This window comes from Zalophus californianus, chromosome 11 (assembly GCF_009762305.2).
Source record: "Zalophus californianus isolate mZalCal1 chromosome 11, mZalCal1.pri.v2, whole genome shotgun sequence".
In the NCBI taxonomy this organism is placed as follows: Eukaryota; Metazoa; Chordata; class Mammalia; order Carnivora; family Otariidae; genus Zalophus; species Zalophus californianus.
This window is the reverse complement of record NC_045605.1, coordinates 80,129,417-80,151,661: the sequence shown is the minus strand read 5'-3', so window position 1 is coordinate 80,151,661 and position 22,245 is coordinate 80,129,417.

Here is a 22,245-nt window from a genome sequence, read left to right as displayed (position 1 = left end):
TCCTGAGGATGTTTTCTTCCTCCCCAAATATTTCAACGTTGCTATCATGTGTTCAATGAGCTATTTTTTCCCCCTCCTCAACATGTTTTTAGCAGTTAGACAGACATCTTTTTCCCTTTACAGGGCCACAAGGAGTCTTTTGTTTTATTTACCAATTCCTACCAAAAAGTTGCTTAGCTGAGCTCTGTTTCTATAAACTCAAAACTTTGGAAAGAAATCTCTTGTAAACATAGAAAAGATCTTGTCTAGGAATCTTCCCTTACACTATTAAAAAAAGATCTCCACAAAGGAGTATTCTATGATCAGATCACAGAAGAGTTGAAACTCTTCTGAAAGGCTGTTAATGAAAACACAGATTCATCGATATGAGCATCAACTTAAAGGCAGAGCTCAGGAAAATTAGTAAATGTAGAGTATAATTTGCCGTTTGGAAGAATCTTAGACATCTTTTGATCTAATAATCTTATTTTATAGATAGTGAATATGAAACATTTCTAAGCTAAAAACAAAACAAAACAAAACAAAAGAAAACCCAACAACCCAGATAATCATCAGGGGATACTCTAGAGATTTTTGCTTCTTTATTAGTGAGAATAGGTTGGGTTATCATGCATAAATAAGTAACTCCAAAAGCTCGGTAACTTAAGACATTAGAGGGATGGGCATTTCTTACACACATGACATGCCCATCATGGGTGGGAGTTGAGATGTGTTCCATGAGCTCAAGGATCAAGATTGATGAAGTCCTGGAACATCACCAGATGCTGTGGCAGAGGGAAAGGAAGAATGGCTAATCATGCCTAGAATTTAAAGTCTCCCACCTGTAGGTGTCACATATCAATTCCACCGATTTCATCAGTTAAGCAAATCAACAGTCATGTATCCCTTCAAGGAGGTAGGGAACTACAATCCAGCTATGTTATTGGAAGGAGGAAACGAATATTTGTCAACAGCCCCAGTGTTACAAATCCTTATTACTCCTATAGTCATTGACAATTTTCAAAAGTGTGAACTCAGTCATTCCATAAACATGGAATATACTAAAGCATAATAAGACCTTTCCAAAGATGCTTAGAGAATGCAACTATCGAAAATTAATTCTAGAAAATTATAATGGAATTTAATGGCTAACTGGCTGAAAAGTTTCTTCCATCTCTCACCTCACTGAATTAGTAAGACAAGCAGTTGCAGGAAATTGATGTTAAGTTATCTAAGGAAGGGATCAGTTGAAAGGTGAGGGAACATTAAAAAAAAAAAACCAACAGAAATTAGAAGTGGAAAGCTGATATTTTCTCTCCAACACCATCAAAGGATCTAGCAGTACAGATGGGTGCCTTAGTGTCTGGTAGCACATCTCTGATAACATTTAACATGCACAAATAGTTTTCTTGCTCACCAAGCCATTTTTACATCAAAATTTGATTTTCATGGATTTTTTTCTTAGTGGACTTCTCGGCTAATGTGAATATTTGACATTTTGAACTTAAGAGTTCTTATTCTTTTTTTTTTTTTTAGATTTTATTTATTTATTTGAGAGAGAGTGTGTGGGCATGTGAGTGGGGGGAGGGGCAGAGAGAGAGAGAGAGGGAGAGAGAATCTCAAGCAGACTTCACCCTGAGCAGGAGACCCAAGATTGGTTGGATCCCACCACGCTGAGATCACTACCTGAGCCTAAATCAAGAGAATGCTCAACCGACTGAGGCACTCAGGTGCCCCGAGGGTTCTTATTCTAATTCAACAAGCTGGTCTCTAGTTTATATGCTTTAGTTTGGATATTGCAAGGCAGCCTCACTGAGTCTTATCAACTCTGGAAGACTGACATTTCTGGATCTACAGGGCTAGTAACTGATTGTGGGAAATTCACTCAGGAAATGCTACTGGATACAACCTTCTACTCACTAGTCAGGTAATCTTCTGGCAGCATCTGACCTCCTGTCTCAGTCTCCCAAAGACAGTTCTTGCCTTCTCCATTGGCAATGTTCTCTTCAAAGTATGATGTGAAAGGTGCTAGTTAACTTGCCTTCTTAATATGATCTCATTTTTGCCCAAAGAAAGTCCAGTTGTGGTGTTACCAGGTAGTGAATTGTACAATTCCTCGGTCCTTGACTTCTTCAAAGAAAGAATCCAGTGATGAGACTTGATAGAGAGTTAAAGCAGTGAAGGTTTTATTTAGCAAAGTGAAAATACTCTCCACAGTCGTAGGAGCAGCCTGACTGGGAGGTAGGTAGCAGCCTGCTGAGTTCCACATTGGGTTATTTTTATGGGGGTCTATTGGGTCTCCTCCTTCCTATCTTGTCATGGCCATGCCACCCTCTGGATCCGCCCGGGTTTCCTTCCCTCCAACCTTTGACGCAGGTTCATGTACAGCATCTTCCCACAAGATCCCACCATCTTCCCATGGGCACCTAAGCAAAACCCATGGGTAAGGGGAGGGGTGGCTAAAACCACAGTGTATACGATATTATAATGATATTAAAACAGCATTGGGGTTACTAGCAGACACGGTTTTCCTTAAGTGCGCATGCTCGAAAGATGGGCCAGTCACTGCGGCCCGTATCTCCTACTTATCAGGCTGTGCTAAACCGCAAAAGGGGTTGGTCTAAGGGAACCGGGTAGTCTCTGGGCAGAGACTGGGTAGTCCCTGGCAATCTCCTATCTGCCATCTGGCTTTCTTCCCTTCTGCTCAGGTCTAACTGCCTACTCTAGCAGTGGGAGTTGTCCTACTGTCGGCAAAGCACAGCGTTTCCTCGTTAAGATTGAGTCTCTTCCTGATCTTTTCAAATATAAATGTCCTTTGAGAGTAATCCAACGTTGTCACTAATGTTTACCGATCATTTCTTATAGAGCAGAAACTCTGGTCCGTGTTTTATGCTTTATTTTGTTTAATCTTCACAAAACTCAGTGAAGTAAATGCTATTATTCCTACTTTACAGATGAGTAAACTGAAGCTCAAAGAAAGTTGGTAACTTGTCCAAGTTACTAAGCTGGTAATTAGCAAGGGTAGGATTCGAATGTGGTTCTGAGTTCAAAACCTGAGCTTCTCATTGCTATGTAGCAATGTAGAGACTAAAAGCAACTGCAATAATCATTTACTCATTTATTCAATAAGCATGTTTAAGAGCCTACTATGAACTCTTCAAGATTCTCCTCAAGGAGCTATTATTCCATTGAGGAACAAATAAGTTAATGAGATAATTTCAGTTAATGGTAAGTGATATAAAAATACTAAACAGGGTAATCAGATGGAGAGAAATTTGAGTGAAAGGCTCTTAGTGCGCTGGTCCAGGGAAGCTTTTTTTTTTTTTTTCCTTTAATTTTATGGAGAAAATACTGGAGATGAGACCTGAATAATGAGACAGAATCAGCTTTTGGGAAAGGTTGAAAAACATTCCAGGCAGAGAAAACAGGAATACAGGAGACAGTGTGAGAACATTCCACGCAGGGAGAAGACCAATGCAGAAATGTTTGAGATAGAGGTCAGTGTGATGCACTTGAGGAACAGACAGACCCTTGCAGATGCACAGATAAAGGGAAAACCGAAAGAGTCAAAGTTAGACAGATGGGCAGGACTCAAGGCAGAAAAGAGGGGAAAACCATCTACTCTTGGATGTAAATAAAAGTTTCAAGAGGAAAAGGTGAAGAGTCTTGGAAGACAGAAGTTTATATATATACATATATTTCTTTTCAGGGGCTAGACCTGCTCCTAGGAATTCTTAACTTTTAACCCCCAAGGCCCAGAGGTATATACCACAGTTTTGGTTTTAGATATGCATATGCAAACCATTGCATTCCTTAAAACATCTGTTGAACACAAGACAGGAGATTGTCTATAGTACTGACCGCAGTTGGGTCCAGCAAACATTCTTTTTTTTAAATTTCTTTTTAAAAGATTTTATTTATTTATTTGAGAGAGAGAGAGAGAGAGAGAGAGAGAGCATGAGTAGGGGGGGAGGGGCAGAGGCGAAAGGAAAAGCAGACTCCCCACTGAGCAGGGACGCAATGTGGGACCTGATCCCAGGACCCCAGGATCATAACCTGAGCCAAAGGCAGATGCTTAACCGGCTGAGTCACCCAGGCAAACCTCCAGTAAACATTCTTACAAACAGCTGGGCCTCAGATACTTCCGCCTCTCTGAAAGTTAGTGCTTAGAATTTTTACATTTAGAAGGATATGTAACAAACTGATGGTGGCTGAGGTTAACTCAAAAAGCTGGAAATAAGATTAAATGAATGTTACCTGAGGATTTGAGTACATAAACTGATAAACTATTGCCTTCCTAAGATTATCAAATGGTTCACAAACCAATATTGTAACATTGGTAACATTGGTCTCAATCCTATTGGTCTACCTTGAAATTAATGGATTTCTTTTGAGTCTCAGTACAAAGGTTCAAGTGATCTCAATGATGGACCATGTCTTTTATTCTTTAGCTAAATTCTAGGAGTCCCAATGGGACCCAAGGAAAGTTTCCATACTGTTTTCTTCTAAAATTACTTCAACAAAGTAAGAAATAATTCTGTTTGTTGAATTGTTGTTTAACAAATGAAGTACTCTCCAGGCTGTTTGAATACCACAACAAAACACTTCAACATATGCCTGAGAAAATGGATTTAGGATTTGATAATATGCTGTGGAAGATGAATTTAGAATGTGGAAGATGAATTTAGAATGTGACTGGGAAAAAAAAAGCTACATTGAAATCTCTTCAAGAACATTGTCCAAACGTGTGTAATTCATGGGCAAACTTGCATTTGCCAAAGCCTATTAATGTCTTTTGCGCACTTGAAACTAGATCTTAAATCTTATATTCTTATCCAGATGTATTTACAATATGTTTTATTTGTTCTTAACTTTATAGGGTTCTTTGTTTTTCTTTCATGATCATTTTCCAATTAGCTCACAAGGCTCTGATTGCATTTTTGGCTTACAGGAGTGTAACTCCTTACTCACTGCATGACTGGAACAATGGGGGAAGAAGACACACTGTTTATATAAAGCATTTGAGAAACAATGATTTCTATGTTCATTATTTGTCTAGCCAAGTATCAATTCCTCAAAATATTTGATTTTTTCCCTACTTCAGAGAATATGTCATCTTGAGTATCAAAAGCCACTAAAAAAATTCTTCATCTGACATGTGTACTTGATTTGCAAATGTAGGAGTAAATTTCTTGTGGGATGCTTTTAGGTAGATAAATTGGAGATATAAAAACATCTCAATGGAGAAATTGTTTTACTCTTCTAGTAAACTAAAGGATTAGGGTGGTCTATTAACGGCTTTAAAAAAAAAAGATAAACCCAGAGCTCTGAGACTAACAGCCTCCTGAAATACAAGTGGAAATCTGGACTCATTTTTAATTTTTTTAAAAGATTTTATTTATTTATTTATTTATTTATTTGAGAGAGGGAGAGAGAGAGCATGAGTGGGGATAGGGGCAGAGGGAGAGGGAGAGGCAGGATCCCCGCTGAGCAGGGATCCCAACTCAGGGCTGGATTCCAGGACCCTGGGATCATGACCTGAGCTGAAGGCAGATGCTTAACTGACTGAGTCACCGAGGCGCCCCTGGACTCATTTGTTTTAGAGTACATTAGCACTACTTTGTTACTCCCATATGCCCAGTCACAGATATATCTAGAATAAGATTTTTAAAATTTCATTCCTCTGTAATTAATAAGAGGATTATTATTACTGATTGCCTTATCAATAAACAATTTTTAAATATTTTTTATTTATAACTTGCCAAATTTGATATGTTACTAAGTTAAATAACATTAATGTAAATGTCAAGCACACAAGAATTGTGATATATCACATGACTCTGCTAACTTATTTCTCAGTGAGGTTAAAAATAAAAGAAATCATTAAATGGAGATTACGGCTGCATAATTTGGGAAAATGAAGATTTTTGTTTTATATTCAAATAAACATTTTTATCTGTATCGTTTTCTTTTATTATAAAATCTTACATGATCATAAAATTTTAAACAGTACAGAACTAATAAAGTGCACAGCTAAAATTCTCTTTTTATTTCTTTGTCCTCAAACTAGTTTGTAAGAGAGAATCATGGTAACAGTTTGGAGAATATTTTACCAGATTTAAATGTTTATATAGACTTACATAAAGATATGCCCTCCCACACACACATGTGCACACAAGGCATGTGTAATTTCATATGTGTATACAAGAAATGCGATCATATTACATAGAGTTCTTTTTTTTTTAAAGATTTTATTTATTTATTTGACAGAGAGAGAGAGAGAGAGAGAGAGCGTGAGAGCAGGAACACAAGTAGGGGAAGTGGGAGAGGGAGAAGCAGGCTTCCCGCTGAGCAGGGAGCCCGATGCGGGGCTCGATCCCAGGACCCTGGGATCATGACCTGAGCCGAAGGTAGGCACTTAACAACTGAGCCACCCAGGCGCCCCTACATATAGTTCTGCAACTTGATCTTTCACTTATGTTGTAGAAACCCCACCATGTGTGCATACATAGTAATGCTTCACTATTTTCAACCAATGATATCGAAACAATGAGATTCTTTTCCCCTCTCAGTATGGTAAAATTGTAAAAGATTATTAAGGCCTGTCCTTGGGAGGGCACGGACAAATAGGCCCTTTTATAGCCAGTGGGAGGGAATGTCAACAGTGATGAGATGAATAGTTCCAACAGCTTTCCAGGTAATTTTGGCAGTGTATAGCAAAGTCTTGTGTGCCATACCTTTGGCCCAGAAATTCTTTTGCTAGTTATCTAGCTTATAGAAATAATTCCTCATATGCACAATGATACATGAAAGATATGTTCATTAAAGCAAATTCTGAGTTTAAAAAAAATTGAAAGGATAAAAACCTAATGCTTATCAACATTGTAGAATGGCTAAATTCACTCATATCTGTCCATTTATTTCTCACATTGCACCAATTGGCTGGGCTCCAGCTGTTCCAGACTGGGTTTGGCTGTAGTTCTTGAGTTGGGTTCATATCCTCTTCAAGTGTCTCCCATTCTTTTCGGACCAGTGACCAACTGAGGCATGTTCTTCTCATGGTGAAAGACAGGAGTGAAGAGGGGCCAGCCAATCCACATAAACGCTGTTTAAGTTCTTGTTTATACCAAGTCTGCCAACATCCCATATACCAAAGCAAGTGCCATAGCCACAGCCTACGTGAATGGGCGGGATTCATGCTATTCTCCTCCAGCCTATGGAGGAGGTCAAGGGGGAGGGAGTGACCATTTGCAAATAATCTAATGACATCTATTATGTTAATAATCTAAACTATTTTAGGCAGATCTGACAGGTTTCCAGTAAATTTTAGATACAAGGAAGTTCAATCCAGTCTGGTTGAATTTCATGCCTCAATGCCACAGTCAGTTTATTGCTTCTGCCTTGCTCTTGTGCCTCCCACTTCAGATTTACCCAGGGCAACGATCTCTCTGTTTCCTCTCTTTCTTTTCTCAGTGTCTCTAGTATGGAAGAAGATGGAATAGGGCAAGTGTCTTTAACTTAGCAGGTCACCTCAATTCTGCATATCGCTTGGCAGTCTCTGAGTCTCTGGCTAAGACCGGCTGGCTGCTGATGCAAACATTCAGTGTTGGCTCTATTGTGGGATGCGAGAGGGCCCTTTGAGATTTCCTTATTGCAGGGTTTTCTAATATGAGATTCTTTCTAATTTAACTTTCTTGAAACCATTCAGTTTGTGCTCCTGGAAGTTTATCCCACAGCTTCTTGATGCTCTTGATAACTTACTGAGTGCCCAGCCTTCTTGGACATATGTGTTACCAGCAAGATATTTCCTGTTCAACTACCTTTTGCAATGTCCCCTTAACCTTGATACTTTCACACACCTCTGGAAGTCTCACCGTCGAAGCCCCTGCCTGCTTGCTGCCTTCTTTCCTTAGTCCCTTTCCCTTGTTGAAATAGGTAGATTAGCATGTGTATTGCTTAAGCAAAAGTCCAACTGAGGAAGGAGATGATAATTCCACACTACTGCAGGCACCCCCAGGTTCTAATGTGGTTCCCCGAGTGCCCTCTTGACTTGGTTTGGGGTGAAGTTAGGGGGCACCATCCCCCAGCCCAATGACTCCTTACTCCCATACACCTCTGGCTCTTTCTCTTTATTTAGGCTGGAGGTTAGAAGGAATGGGGAAAGGAAGATGAATTCAGGTAGCTGAAATTTGGTTGGGTTTGGAAGAGCCAGGTCTATTGCTTTTAAATAAGTCTTAGAGTCTGGCTCAACTTTGTTTTTTATTCTTCTAAAAATGTCACTTTTTCATTGTCAGCATTGGGTCTTAAGAGTCAGTTCTAAGGAAACAGGAAAAGTTCCATTCAATTTCATATTACATAGTATATGTGAAATGGATTTCCAGTCAAGAGCAGCCATGCTACTAGGGAAATTGTTCATCCTGCAGGATGTAACTTGGGTACCATCGAAAAGATCCTGTATTGGTTCAAAACACACACTCTTAGGGGCTCCTGGGTGGCTCAGTCATTTGAGTGTCTGACTCTTGATCTCAGCTCAGGTCTGGATCTCAGGGTCAGTGAGTTCAAGTCCCACAGTGAAAAAAATACACACTCTTAATATTCTAAACTGATGGGAGCATAGGGGTAAGTGTTGTTTCCATAAGGACTAAACCAAGAGAATATCTCAATCTCTTCTATTTTCAATTCAGCTGTCAGGCAACCTGTGTCTTGGATAGAATTGGGTAGATAATTGTAACCATCTTGAGATGCAAAGTGCAAGGATATTACTTATACTCACCATATATATAGGACCAGCTGCAGCCTTCCCAGTAGAAAAACTCGTATCAAAATAAAGATATTGTTTATATTGTGAATAACATTACTAACTCTGAGCTAGACTTTTGGCTGCTTATCATGATGGAGAGGAATAAGGGGTGCTGGAATGAGAGAAATCCGCATTATAACCCTGATCTACCCTACTTCCTAGCTCTGTGATTTTAGGTGGTTAACCTTTCTAAATTCAGTGTCTGCATCTGAAAATGATGAATCCTAATAACTACCAGATGGCATCATTGTGGATAAATGGTGCAGTGTATATAAAGTTCTTAGCACACGGTATGTGCTTAACAAATGGTTACTATTATTATTTATAAAAGTAAGAAAGCAGATAACTGATTGAGTTAGTAGGGCATGTACATGCTTGGCTAGACAATATCTGCTACTGTCTCCTAGTAACTTAGACTTCAGAAATTGTTTGAAAAGCCATCTCTTTTTACAAGTCTTAATTTTTAAGAACCTACAATTAATATTGATTATTTTTTAATGCACTAGACTCTAATTGACTATCTGGCCAAAACTAAAAAAGAGAAAATAAAAAATTCTATATTTGGTGAAGCAATTCCCAGGAAAGGTGGTCTTGGATGACGATCAACATATACTGATTTTCAATGTTATGATTGTTTCCATTTTTCATTATTTCCCTGTGTTCATTCCAATGCGCACACACATACCACATCAGTCAGTGTAGTTTCTTCCACAAGTTACCAATTCAAGGATGACTAGCTCTTTGTATAATACAGTTGCTTAGTGGGAATGCATGGATTCAAGCATAATGAAGAAGCACCTCACAGCTTTGCCTGGGTTATGTTTTTTATACTTTAGCAAATTCAGTACCCAAGGAACACATGTGCCCTAGCATCACAGAACTTGTTCCTCATGGCCTGCCATTATCAAGTGATTGTCCAAAGTCATTTTTGATGTTTGGCATTTATCTTTACAGGAAGCAACCTATATTACGTTGGGAAGACCCTGAGATTTGAAACCTGTGGTAGAAGTCACCAGCTGTCCACTCAAATTTACTCTTCCCACATTTACCAGGCTCCCCTACAGTTAAGTGTGCTCAAGTGACACTTTCTCTAATGCAACTTGAGTAGGAATAATGAATATCACTCTAAACCTGGCCTATACAACTCCCTAGTATGTTCTTTCATGTTCTTTCCTACATACAATAGTAAGGATCTAGAGGGTTATGGAGCCACAGGTGGAAGGTGTTTAGGCCACTGGATGACCACATAGAGCAGAGCTACTCCAGTGACGCCTGGGACTCTTAAGTGGATATGTGAATATCTATTGTGTTAAGCCACCAAAAGTTTGGAGGTTAGTGTCACTGCAATGTAATCAAACCAACACATAATCAAATAGAGTTATATCCAAATCTGATATTTAATTTTTATTAGATACTTAGTATTAGGCTATTGACTTATCCTCTGTGAGCCTGTTATTTTGTGCAAAATATGGATATAAAAATAGCTACATCACAAATTGTTATTAGAATTTTAGATGAGGTATATAAACCACCTAAGTTAAAGGTTTATAAAGTCATTTTTTCTTTTGTGTTGCACCTAAGAGCACAGCATTGGATTAATCATAGTCCTTGGCCATGAAGCACTCTTATCACTGACTGATGAACTTGTTTAGTTGTTTGCTTATTTGTTCATAATTACTTATTTATTTTAAAAAATACAACAACCACTTAAGGATTCACCACTCAATATAAGAACCAGAATTTTACTTGCAAAGTCCACTTTGGCCACTCCATATGGGGTAGGTCACAGTTATCTAGCATAGGTAGATGTCAGGCTATAGAAGAAGATCCTGGTTCTTGGGTTGTAGGGCTTTTAATCTGTACAGTTAATGATACTCCAGCTCCTCTTCCAATGTGATTAGAATCGAAAGTAAAATAGCCAAGTGACATAGCAGAACTTTTAGTCCAGCCCTGTCTTGCTGGTTGAGTCTTCTTAGTAGATCGTACCATCAACCTCTCTCCTGCAGTGATCAGGAGGTCAAGTTCCCAATCTATCACTTGTAGCTGTATGATGATGTGAGTGAATGGCAGAATTTGTTGCCTGACATGAGTGTCCATGTTTCCAGAATCACCAGTCCATCATGGGGCATAATCAGGGTGCTGTGGTCTAAGCCTTGAGGTTAACTAGAATCAGTGTCATGTTAAGTATTTGACCAATGCTGGTTTCCATGGTGCTTTGCAGGAGGCCAGCTCCACTTCTGGGAGATCAGCTTGTAGTGGATTGGTCTTTGAAAGTTAATCTTTACGTCTCGATCCTATTCATCTAAATTTTTCTCAGCACTTGGTAATTGCTAAACATTAGCATTAGCATTTTCATTATTTTGCCAGTCAAAATGGTCTAAAATGGTATCTTACATTGTAATTTGTATTTTCCAGATATCTGATGAAACTAAATCCTTCTTTGTATATGTATTGGCAATATGTTTCCTTTACCTCCAAGTGCTTGCTTGTGCATTTGACCATTTGTTATTGTGTTATTTGTGCTTTTCTTATGACTTCCAAATGTTCTTTATATGTTGTTATTAATCTTGTATTGGTTATACATATTAAAAATATCTTCCAGTTTAATATGAATTTTCTTTTTTCTTTAATGTGTCTTCTCATTAACAAAGTAGTCTTGATTTTAATATAGTTAAATTCATTCATTTTTTTTTCCACCCACATTGGCACATTTTGTGTTTTAAGAAATCCTTCTCTCCCTTAAGGCCAGAAAGAAATTCACCTATATTTCTCACTAAAATGTTCACTTTTGACATTGAAATCTTTAATCCATCTGGAATTGATTTTTGTGGGGCTGACAGAAATCTAATTTTACTTTTTCCTATATGGATAACCAATTTGTGGTGGTTTATCTATTACATCATTGGTAATCTCTGGAATTTGGGTTTGACGTTCTATGGGTAAAACTCATGCATGGCACAGAATGGACCACACATCCTTTATTCCCTGAGACAAAGTCTCCATCAATACTCTAAGAGGGGGAAGCTTGTCTCCTCACCAAGGCTTTTGTTTTTTCTTTAGAGAACCCAGTTTAACTTTTTTTCTTGCATTTTTCTTCATGGCGAAATTATTTGATTTGCTTTGCTCTAAGCCATTTCTCTTAAAGACGTTCTTTCAGGGTGATTTTCCAGGAATCTGGCCATATATTATTGCCCCCAAAACCTCCCTCCCTGATCGTAATCAGTGACTAAAGATGAAGCATGTGTGCCTTGAGTGTTGCATCTCCCTCCATGGAGGTTTCATCAATGACATTCCAGGGTCATTTTGACACTTCAAGGCTTGAGCGTTCTGCAAAGTTGGGGAAGGACACACTGGGTCGGGAATGAAAAACTGCTGAGATGGTATTGTCTCCACCGCATCTGTGTGCCCAGTAGAAGTGTGGGGTGGTGTTTAGTGAGTTCTGTGGCCTTATTGATGAAATTCAGATCTCTGTGGATAGCAAGAACTAGTGGTTTTCTATGGCAGTTCTTTTCAAGGAGAGGTTCATTGTCAGGAAGAAGTAAAAATATTCCTTGACAAAGTTAGCACATAGTCTTGTTTTGGTAAACCTTTGAGTCACATAAATACTGGCCATTTTTTTTTTCTGAGATTTCGATTATTATGTGAAAGGACAATAGGCCACAAAGATGACTCAAAAGAAGGCAGCGCCCCCCTAGCCTTACCCACAACAAACCTAGCTCCATCTTCCCTTCAAAGTCTTCCTTGAATATGGTGCTCTGATCACTGGCCATTTTTTTTTTTTTTTAATCAAAGTCCATTGTTGGGTGCCTGGGTGGCTCAGTGGGCTAAGTGTCTGCCTTCGGCTGAGGTCATGATCTCAGTGTCATGGAATGGAACCCCACGTTGGGCTCCCTGCTCAGCCAGGAGCCTGCTTCTCCCTCTCCCTCTGCACCTCACCCCCCCACCCCCGGCACACACTCTCTCTCTCTCTCAAATAAATAAACAAAATATTTTTTTTAAAAAGTCTATTCTTAATATTTTTAAAATATATTTTACTGAATAAGTTGCTTAAGAAGAAGTTTCCCAGGAACACGGCTGCAATCTCTCATTTTTATTTAACAGACTTTTGCACAACTGCCAAATAGAATTGATATCATGCTGGATAAGGAAGGTACTATAGAAACCCTATAACAGAGAAAGAAAACACTTTTTTTTTTTCTGTGCTTCAGAAGGGAGAAACCATCCCACTCTATTATCTGCAATTCCGATTCAGCATACATTCCTCCAACTGATTCTGCAAACCAGTGTTGCTGTTGAGTCAGAGTGTGTGGTGAAACCGGAGGCCCAAACCAACAGCGCAGTTCCTTAAAGCCACTTCACAATGACACACTGCTGACAAACACACGCAGTTGCTTTGGAACAACAGGCTTGTAGATCCTTGCCAGAACTCCTAGTAACAGTGCAACACATAATTTGTCTAAGAAGTGTTTAAATAAAGAGTTGCTGAAATCTTATTTTCAAGGTTCCAGAATGTAATCTTGTGAGTACAGTTTTCTGAATGGTGGTGAAATAATCTAGTTTTGTAGTTGCTATGGGTCTGAGAAAAGCCTGTTCAATTCATTTCATCTCCAGTTGCTGAATACCTAATAAACAATAGGTTGATTATACAGACTTTATTGAGCACCTATTATATACAAGGCACTGTGCTGGGGAGGTGATGAGAAGCCATTCTGCTGCTTTTATAAGGAGACTAAACACTTCTTGGCAGCAAGCAATAAAAATCCTCTACTTGAAGCAAATGGATTTAGTAGAAGAATTTCAGGAGATCATAAAATCAGAATTATTTTCTCTTGTCATTTATAACGTCCATAAGAGCAAGTAGCCATATAGACAAAATTCATATAACCACTAATGACTTAAACGTACACTTGTCATTGTACATCTGTCCTTCTCTCCATATATTTATTCGTGTAAGATGTATGACAAAATAAACATTAAAAGTTTATAAAAACAATTTTGACTATATGCATCCTTGTTTATACCTTTCAGAAGCCAGATAAAAAATTTGAGAAAACATAAGTAATGGTATATAAATATTATCACCTTTGAAATAACCTGAGTAATATTACTAAAGATCTAGAGAGCAGGGGACATGTGTAGAAAATTAGTCTTTTGTTGTTTTATTCTGTGAAAAAAAACTGTTGATTTGTACTGCATATTAAGCATTTATATTTGGTGTTTTTCAGAGTTAATGAGATTGTTAGATAGGAACAACTGAATAAAGTGTTGAAATAGTCAATATGCTGGAATTTATAGTTTTGATAAATCCCATAACTGGCAATGGAGTATAAAAGGACTACCTAGCCAAGGCTTCAAACTCAAGATACTTATTGAAAATGTCCTCAAATGCAATGAGAGTGTTTTACAATATTTTTTTAAAATGTAGTAGAAAGACAAGGCTTAGGAATGATAGAAACCAATGTATGATATATGACATAACCTAATGTAATGTATAGTATAATAGATATAATACATAATATAGAGATTGTATAATATAGTATATATTATATACTTTACATTTATTATATAAGTATATATGTGTGTTTATATAATACCCATTATATATATATATGTGTGTCTATATAAATGTCGATCTACATACATCAATCCAGAGGCCCAAAATGCAGTACAGTTTGGCCATTTGGCAAAAATCTGTAGCATTCTGTATGCTTGTGTTATTGTAGTGACTGCTACTCTGTCCTCCCCTGTTATAAGAATGACTGCGCCTCAAAATCCCAAAAGCTTCTGATTGATTGAGATTTGGCCACAGTCTGGCACTGGTTGAACTGGAGTCTGGTCCACAGTTGGAGGTAGGCATTTGCAAGCCAGGAATTACATTTCCACCAAATTTAAATACAAGGAGGACAAGGTAATTCCCCCACAAGAAATTGGGGGACAATTGAGAAGAGAGATAATGTTGGGAACTGCCTACTGCAGGCAAGGTGGACATTGTCATGTTGCATAGAGAAGGAATATGAGAACAAATAAGGGGCCATCGATTCAAAGATGAATTAGAAAGACCATTACTGTTGGTGAAAAATGAGGTAACAATGAAGGACCCTCTAAGAATACACAAAAAGTGAAATAGGATGGCCATGGAGAGTTAAACCATGAAATGAGCACTTGAGGTTTGATGGGGCAGAGACAGGCAGGGTTACATAAAAGACAGTTGCTGTCCAGGCCAGTTAGACAGGACTGAAACCTGATTGAAGGCATTACCTTATCAAAGGAAAGAACGTGTCATTCAGAAGGGTTGTTGGCCAAAAAGAAAGAAGACAGACACAAGCCAGAGAAACGAGGGCCCTGATTAGATGGTATAAACATCCATTTTTTCACAGGCAGATGCCTCCTTATCCTGGAATCAGACACACTGGAGTCATTAAACATTCCAATCACCAGAGTTGACTACAAGAGATCCAGTTCTTTGCCTACTTAGGTACCTTCTGATAAATTGGCTTCCATGTGACTTTTCTACTGGGAAAGAAGATGCAACAGAAATAGTTTGTCTATTTCTCTTTTTAAACATATACCCCGGGTTCTACATCCAAATCAGCACAAGTCATCATCGCAAATGTAATCAACTCTGAGAAACTGATAAGACCAAGTTTATGAGTAACTTTTAAGAGAGGAGTCTCAGAGAAGTGATGGTTGGGTAAAGCCAGACTTCAGGGGGTTAAACCATGAAAACATCTTAATAATAACACTCTTGTATACTTTTGTGGTGTCTTAAAGTTTTCAGAACACTTTCACTTATTTATCTCATTTCACTATTTTGTGAGGGAAGCAAGAATTTCAAAACTCACTTGAAAGTAAGGATTCTGGCCTTTCGAGATTATATAATTTTCAGGTGAGTGATGTGGAGAGAGAGCTATTTCTTCTACCATTTTGTTTTCCCTTTGGTCTACACTTCCTGTAATTTCTTAAGTATTGTGGTAATTGTAAAAGGTGGGTGAGACACTGTTCTGGCCCTCAAAGAGCAGGAGGAGCTACAAAGCTGCATGCTTACAAAATTTATTTTGTATTTAAGCCTTAAGAGGGATCAATTCAGTCATCTACTAACCCAGTCTAAGCACAAGAACTGTCATGGGAAATACACCGATAAGAACTTGCCCTCATCAACCTTTCAAATATGGAAGGTACTGGGTGTCTACTTTCTGTTTGCTTTGAGGTTGAGGGGCTTGGAACTCTATAAATTATTGAATGTGTATGACTACACACAGTGCCAGGGACATTGTATGAATTATTTCGTAAAATTCTCTTAACCACTTGATAAGGGAAATTTGTTAAATGAAAATCTCTTGAGAAGATTCTCAGCTCACTTATCATCTTTGCAGATGTGTCTTTCCCCAGACAAACTATAAACTCCATGAGGGCAGTGGCTAGCTGTCCTGCCCACAGCTGTAGTCTCAGAAGCTAGCAAGGAAGGTACTCCATAATATTTCTTGAATTGAATGGAAAGAACTTGTCTTTTAGAGATAAATAGCTAAATAAAGTTCCCAGTTTCTAGAGATTGCAAGTGGTGAATCAAAGATTCAAACAAAAATCCAAATGAATCCAGAGTCTGTATTTACTTGTTGATCTGAATCTTATCTCTCTGTATATCGAGTGGTAGTATTTTTTGCTCAAACTCAACTCAAAGTTATATAACCACGAATATCCATTTCGATTATGCTAACAATTTACCTAATCTTCTGTTAAGACAGACAAAACTAAGCTTTGAATAAAGATCAAAATGGTGATTTAAAGAAAGATTATAAAACAGATAGAAACCCAAGATGCATGTATTTTTATATATATATATTCATAGATTTACATATATATGCATGTGTATATTTATATATATGTTCACATGTATTTTATTTATATAAATATATATGCATAGATAAGTATGTATATATTTATATGTACATGTATATATATTTTTATATCTGTGTATTGTATGTATGTGTGTATGTGTATAAAACCAACATTTAGGGGGTGCCTGTGTGGCTCAGTTGGTTAAGTGTCTGACTCTTGGTTTCAGCTCAGGTCATGAACTCGGTTGTGGGATTGAGTCCTGCATCGGGCTCCACACTCAGCATGGAGTTTGCCTGAGATTATTTCCCTCCCTCTCCCTCTGTCCCTCCCCCATTCACACTCTTTCTCTAAAATAAACAAATAAATCTTTAAAAAAGTATAAAATATATAAAAATATGAGGAAGAAAATAGACTTATTTAATTTTACCACCACCCCAAAATATATTTTGCACACACATCTAAATTTACATTAGCTGCATTATTTCCTTTTCACTTTTATTCTTTTTCTCTTTTTGATCTTTATTTTCTTATCTTCATTGTTTGGCTTTAAAGGAAAGGTCTTGGCTGCTTACTCACCAGCTCACTCACAGCCCTGAGACAATGTGTCCACAGCACTCTGGCATTTGGGTCATACAACTTTGGACCTCTTCTGCCAACAAAGAAACATTTTCTAGAAGAAGGAGGAAAGAGATATTTCCATGTTTCTCTCTTACTGACTTCCCTTTTTAAGAACCTTTCTTTCTCTATGTAAAGAAATTCCCAAATGAACTCTGTGCTTAGGAAACATGAAACGCTCTTTTAAAAACTTTCCTCATATTTAGAAAAAAATATTTCTTCAAATTAAGCAAGAATTTTCCCTTTAATTTCAATTTCTAGCAGAGGAATAGAGCAGATTCCACATCTTCTTTTCCTGAGCAATTTTTGCAAAATGAATTTCTGATAGCTCTGGGGATTCCTTAACTTCTTAATTAATTAGTAGATGGAACCTTAGAAAGTTGCTTTAAAAATAGTTCGAAAAATATTCTATATTCTGCCTCCACAAAAAGTTAAAAGTGATGATGTCACTTATGAAAGAATAATTGAACAGTAGTTAATTGTTAATTGAACAGTAACTAGAAAGAAAATAATCCCCACTCTCCTGCGGGACATAATCATGTGAAGATTTTAACAGAACAAGTAATATCTTCTCTGACTTCCCTCACCAGTTCTAATCCCTTATTTATGTATGTATGTATTTACTTATTTAATTTTATTTTAAAGATTTTATTTATTTATTTGAAAGAGAGAGAGAGAATGCACGAGCAGGCAGAAGGCCAGGGGCAGAGGGACAAGCAGACTCCCCACTGAGCAGAGAGATCTACATGGGGCTCCATCCCAGGACCCTGAGATCATGACCTGAGCCAAAAGCAGACGCTTAACCAATTGAGCCACCCAGGTGCCCCTCTAATCCCCTCATTTAGAAACCGTTACAGCAATATCTGCTTCTCATTTAACTCATCTGTTCTAGTTGCAACTATCCATCTATTCACTTAATTTACAAATATTTATTGAGCATTCTGCTCTATGTGAGGCATTGTTCTAGGCACAAGGGTTACAGCAAGAAGCAGTACAGGCAAAGTCCCTGTTCTCACTGTTTTTCTCCTTTTGGGGGAGACAACAGAAAGTAAAGAAAATAATTTTAGGTAGTGATTAGAGCTTTAAAGAAAATAAAAAGGGGTAATGTGAAGGAAAGAGAATGTGATAGAGGTCTACCTTAGATATGATGTATTTTTGCAATCACTGTGTAACATGTGACCTGCATACTTTGTGGTTTAAACCAATGGCCATTTAAATTTTTCACAATTCTTTGGGTTGACTGGGGTCAGCTGGGTAGTTTTCCTGTTCCACATTGTGAGATGTGTTTGCAGATGTGGCTACATTCAGTGGGGAGATCTGCTGGTCCTGCTGTGATCATCATGGCCTCTCACTTTCCCTGGTCTCTCTCCAGGTGGGCTCCTTTATTCAGTGGTCTAGGCCAATGTTCATCACTCCTTGATGGCTAGCTTCCAGGAGCAAGGGTGGAAGCTGACAGACCTTTTAAAGTTTGAGTCCAGACCTGGCACAGTGTCACTTTCAATACAGTCTATTGGTAAAAGCAAGTCACAAGGTCATCCATATTCAAGGGGAGGGAAGTAAATGCCACTTTCTGAGGAATAACATAGTAAAGAAATGGGACTATTTCTAATTCATCAGAAGGTATATGATTATTTGATTATTAACTTGTTTTACTAGACTTTAAATTCTAAGAACACAGAGATAATATCTATTGTTGCTCATTGTTGCTACACAGGTGTCTAGCACTGATACCAAAAATGAATGACAATGTCAAAGATTTTATTTATTTATTTGACAGAGAGAGAGAGACACACCGAGAGCAGGAACACAAGCAGGGGGAGTGGGAGAGGGAGAAGCAGGCCTCCCACAGAGCAGGGAGCCCAATGCGGGGCTCTATCCAACGACCCTGGGATCACGACCTGAGCCGAAGGTAGACGCTTAATGACTGAGCCATCCAGGTGCCCCATGAATGACAATGTCAATAAATGGCAGGAAAGGATGAGGAAAGCAGATATTTGATTAATGTTACCGCCTCCCCATCTTGTAATCATGAAAGGCACTACATTATGAATCATAGAATTTTTTCTCCTTGAACTTTAATAAGACTTTGATGCAGTGACTCCGGTAGCTTTTACCAATCAAAGTCCTTATGCATTATATGTATCACTTTTGACAGGATCCTCAGAGAAGACTTTAGGGAGGTAGAATGAGCTGGGCTTGGAACGATATGTAAGATTTGGAAAGATAGAAAAAAGACCTCCATGGTCAATAGTGTTCCTTTAGATGAATTAGAACAAGGTGTTCCCTCTTAACAGATAAATATTAAAAAAAAAAAAAAAACCACCCAACTAACAAAAAGACAATATCCCTCTTCTGGATGGACACATTCCCTTGGGTTTGTGAGCAGAAAGGAACATATGTGTGAAGAAAAAGGAGCCCCTTTCTTCAGGCAGGTATACTCCTGGTCCAGGGAATATAGCTTAACCTAATGTTTTTATGGGTTGCACAAACTTCCCATAAGTATAGGGCAACTGTGAGACGGTATTTGGATAGGAGCAATCACAGGGAAACATAAAGGTTATTCTTGAGTCCTTCATTCTCAATTCTAGAGCTCCCCTTTCTCATAAGCAATGGTATGTCAGGTTGAAGATTCATACCTACAATTCTTTATTTTAGGACCAGTTGATTCTATCCTGTTATCAGCTGGGTTACAATGATGACTAGCAAGTATCCAACAATGATTACGATTCTTCCATGTCAAAACCACCATGTGAAGATTGAAAGCACCAATCGACCAGATGTTTTGTCTACATCATGCCAAACTACTAGTTAGACTAAATCAACACCTCTCATCCCCTTTAATTGTCTTGCCAACATGTAGAGGAAGCCCTAATCAATGGAAAGAACAGAAGTCCAGCATTTTTGTCTGTGGAAACCAAGGAGGTAAAATTAGCCTGTTGATAGATGCTTTCACTTTTCAGCCAGATGTTGGGGCATTATAACCATAATAATATATACAATATATGAATTTGCATCAGGATGCCTGGAACTCTCTGGTATCTCTATGCTCTAATATAATAGATAAACCTTTGTAATGCACATCTTGGTAAAATTCTGTTTTCTTTATGACTTGAATCTTGTAATACGCCCAGTACCTTTAGGAAGGATTTTAGTCTGATATTCAAGATCCTCAGTCTAACTACTACCTCCCCCTGATCCCACTATATCCTTAGGTTTTACATGTTATAAGTCAGGGTTTCTCAACCTTGATATTATTGACATTGTGGGCAAGATAATCCTTTGTCTTGGGGGTTGTCCTACGCACTGTAAGATGCTTATCAGCCTCTTTGATCTCTACCCCCCCCCTTTGTTTCCTGTGTCACACTCTATCCCTCAATGCATGTGGTTCTTCCACCTTGATAAAATTTTTTTGGGAAGTGGGGTGGATAATGTGTCAGTGCAGTATTTTCTTTACTACCAAGAGCCAGGGGAGAAATAGGAGGAGGAGGAGGAGAGGCCAAAGAGGCAAGGAAAAGGAGAAAGAGCATGGATTCTGGGTACTAATTATTTCAAGCCCATCATACTAACAGGACAAAGACTGATTGCTCTATGTCACTTTATACCTCATGAAATGGTGTAACACCCGTGCCAGACCATATACCAAGGTGGAGTCTTTTATTTGGTCTTCCTCAAAATCCCAGGGAGTTTCAGTCATTCACCACAGATAGCCCTGATAACAAAAGGATGAGCCATGATCAATGAAAGTCAGGCTGTCCATCGGTCTCTCCTATATGCTATGCTAACGTTTATAATTATTTAGGAGATATTATTCTTGAGATAATTTGCTTTGGTTTCATCTCCCTGTTATTGCAAGATGGATCACCTGGAGAAAAAGCTAATTGAATTCCCATCTTCCCTGTGTATTTCCATTCCAGGGCTTTCATTTGCTTTTAATGACTTTCTCAGGCCTTCCTCCTGAGAGTGAGACCTTCCAGGGCTGAGCTCAGCCCGAACATGAAACTTTTGGGAAAGGGTTAGGAAAGTCTGTTTGGCTGTTTTGTCGAAGGGGGAAAAAAGATATAAAGTACCTCTTCTCCCATTCCCAAAATCACTTCTTGTTTGGGCTTTCAAATTAGCATGTGGTCAGACCTTTATGAGAAAGTCCAGAATTAGTTTAAAAAGATTCTTCCCTCCTCTCCCCTTACTGAGCAGAGTCATGAGCATGAAGCACACTGCTCATTAGATGGTTGATGAACTTGTGAAAGAATGGCCTGCACAGAAATCTTGTCATCCATGGCCGCTTTGGGTTCTCATTTAGGTCTTTCTCCTTCATTTTTCCTTTGACACTCTCCCCTGCAGGGTCTTCTCCAGGTTTGCTATTCATTCTATAAAACTCCCTTATTAGCACCCAACCAGGGGTTCATTCATTCATCCATTTGAATAGATTTTGAATTCCTATGAAGTGCTAGAGATGATGCTCTGAGTTTTCTTTCATTTATTCACCACAATGGCCCTTTGAAGCGTGTATCATCATCACCAGTTTACATAAAAGTAACCCAGCGTGTGGTCAGAAGAAGTAAACTACCCTTGGAAATTAATGTTGTAAGTATAGAACAGATTCAACCCACAGGTTGATCTGTTTGCAAAGCTCATGCTTTTGCTTTTCACCATCATAAATCATTGCTTCCTGTAAAGCTGGGAACTTGGTTATGTTAAATTACAAAAGGAAGGGTTGGAGGAACTTGGGATATTGAGCCTAGCCAAAAGAGCTGTCAGGTCTTTGATTAACTTGATGTGGAAAAGGGATAAATGGGGGCTGTGGGTTCCTGAATGAAGAAAGCCACATGGGGAAAGATTTCAGGTCAAAATATGGAACGACTTCATAAGAGTTGGAACTATCCAACAGAAGAATGCACTCCTCCAGAGAGAAAGGAGTGCCCCATAATTTTAGGAGTGCAAGCATGGGCTCTATAATCACTTGGCAAGGCTGTAGTATTATAGGGAAGATTCAGGCAGCTGATGACCTGGTGAATATT